Consider the following 3,111-nt stretch of genomic DNA (forward strand, 5'->3'; position numbering starts at 1 on the left):
TATTTCAGAAGGGCTAATTTCTTACTAATTGATATCATGTCACATCTAACATGAAACACATTAAGTCTGATTATTATTTTTAGAATATCTCCTAAATAATGAATTACTGACAGATACTTTTCATAGACAATCACCAATATAGTATATTTATCTCTTTGTGATAAAAAAACTGCCTAACATATTTAAGTTAGGCAACATTTAAAGAAGTAAGATAAATAGTGAATTTTAGTACAAAATATTTTCTTATCATGCTATCTCATTAGCAAGGAATTATAAAAATTTAGCTTGTTCAGGTAGCATCCATCAATCTAAGAGAGAAAATGGAAATCATGTGACAGAATGCCAAATGCAATATCTTTTGTGGTTGTTGTCTCGGCTCAAAGAGCAAGAGCAATGAATCATATGTCAGGTACCCGCCACCCTAAATGGAGGGGCTAGTCCACCTATAAAACAAACATGTGCTAAGAGATTTGAAACTCTGTAACCGTTCGTTCACCCTGCAGCCTTAAAGGTAGGTCCTTAAGTGTGACCTTTTGACTGAATCCAATTTTTATAGAACAAATCCGTTTATTAAAAGGGGTGCAGCAGAGAAATAGAAATCTTTTCTGGCCTCCTTTGGTACTTAAAAAAATAATAATCTTTTTTTTTTTTTTTTTTTTTTTGAGACAGAGTCTTATTCTGTTGCCCTAGGCAGCAGAGTGCTGTGGCATCGTAGCTCACTGCAACCTCAAACTCTTCGGCTGGACTTATCCTCTTGCTTCAGCCTCCCAGGTAGCTGGGACTGCAGGTGTACACCACTATGCCTGGCTAATTTTTCTATTTTTAGTAAACTGGGTCTCCCTCTTGCTGAAGCTGATCTCGGACTCCTGAGCTCAAGTGATCCACCTGCCTCAGCTTCCCAGAGTGCGAGGATTATAGGCGTGTGCCATTTTGCCCAGCCAAAAAATAATAATCTTGAAATCAGAATGCCACAGCTCCCCTACCCCATAGTCTAAAAGGTTGGTAGAAAGATGTTTGTGGGAAGAACTGTCAGGTTTTCATGAGGTCCCACCCCTACCATAGGGCAAGGTAAAAAGAGAGTCTTATGCCAAATGAAGATCATTTCCAGGGAACTATTCAACACTTTACAGGGGTCTTCCTGGCTTTGAGGAACTCCAGAACTAGTAATAGATACAGTCAAGATGCTCTGATGTTAGAGCAAAGAGAAGCAGCTGCGTTAGGGTGCTCGGCTTATCCTAGGTTGTCAAGGCAAAGGATATGTGAAGTTTCCACGGGGCAGACAGGGTCATTTTGAGAGAACAGTGGATGTCCTGATGCACCCAACTTAGGTGAAAGACAGGAAGTGGTAAAACAGGTAGGGTAAGAAAGATAGTGAGGGCAGGCAGACATCTTATACTGACTGATGGATTGGCATTTTTATATTGGACTGGATTGGACATTTTGTTACCTGAGAGTGCTCAGAGAATTTAAAGAACCTCTTCCTGGAGTAAGGAGAAACAACCCACAGAAGGTTTGCAGGGACCATCATGACAAAGAAGTCTGTTCACCCCAACACATTGAGGACTGCCAGAGAGCAACGCACAATAGCCACCATATTTTATGGCTGGCAAAATGTGTGTTTCTTGGAATTAAAATAGTCCTAGGCACAAAATGACTATGCAATAAATGCTTATTATTTGATTGAGAACTGTAAAACCTTTAATGATCTTTCCTTATCCATGGAGTCTGTTGCTGGCAGAATTTGCATTCCAACGTTTATTGGATATCCTGGATCACATCTTTTCTGTCCTTTATGGCTGATTTTCCATTGGTGCAAACTGGTTTCCTCAGCACAGACCAAATAATGAAGACCATAAAGCTTGCTCTCTTTAAAGCATTTATAGTAAAATAATTTAGTTCTCTGAGTTTGTACATTTCCCCCTATAGAACCAAGTTTTCTTTGGTAGGTTGTTCAACTAAATAATGTTGTAATGAATAATGAATAACAGCAATCTACTGCATACAAGTGGATTTTCTCAGACAGTTGCATATGGTAGGAAAGTGTTTTCAGAAAGAGTAAGCCTGGGGAATATTCAGAGTGTTCAATAATGCAAGAGCAGAAAGATTGAAACTTTCTTTTGATTCAATACTGTTTGGAAGCCAGTGTGGCTGGACAAAGAAAGAATATGAACTTTTAAAGGACTGGAAATTGTGTTTCGACAGAACAGTCTACAAGTGTAGGTCATAAATTAATCTTTTGCCTAAATTAAGTGAAAATAATTCCCATTCAAATGCTATTCTTCTTTCCAGATCCAGGGTAAGCCCCTCTTTCTCTGAGAGGCCCTCCCTGTCCTCACTAACCCCTGGTCACAGTGCAGAGACCCTCCTCTGAGTAGCTCAAGCCCACGCTAACTTCACAGTTAGCACGCAATAGTTTCATCTTGAATTGCTGGTTCCTGTTCATCTGCTGACTTCTGCACCCCACTACTTTTGTTTGCTTCATTATGTTATAGGGGGAAAACATATATTTTCTGTATAGTTCCTATAGAAACTAACATATATGAATAAATGCAGAGTTGGTTTATTGATTAGATTTTCACCCAACTCTTTTTAACTGTTGTTCTTTGGATGGGCACTTTGGATTGGCATAGGAACAAAGTTGAAGATGTTGAAAAGGAGGTGGGAGAGGACCGTATTTGTCCACAGATAAACACTGCTGTTGTAAGCTAGAGGACTGACTAGATGATGCCGCTGGTCAGTAGCCAAATGGGACCTGCCAGCAATTTTCTACATGTGCTACATTCTTGAAAAAAGTTTGAAAAGCTCCTTCATGACTATTGAAACTTCACAACACAGTTGCAGATGAAAAGGGGTAATTTATAGAAAAAATGCTGACAAATAAAAGTGAATATATATATATATATCTCAATATTTAGGTTTATCTTTGGTTTATCTAGACTACTGAGAATTAAACGTTCCCTTATTTCTACTCTATACATCAGCCACGAGTCAAAGAGAACAGTGTTGCAATTATTTGATGAATATAGTTTAAAATTTTTAACAATACAATTGTTGCTGTATTTTTTTTTTCCAAAATGAATTTGTCTTATACTCACAGTTGATAGTATGGCT

This window comes from Nycticebus coucang, chromosome 6 (genome assembly GCF_027406575.1).
Source record: "Nycticebus coucang isolate mNycCou1 chromosome 6, mNycCou1.pri, whole genome shotgun sequence".
Lineage (NCBI taxonomy): Eukaryota > Metazoa > Chordata > Mammalia > Primates > Lorisidae > Nycticebus > Nycticebus coucang.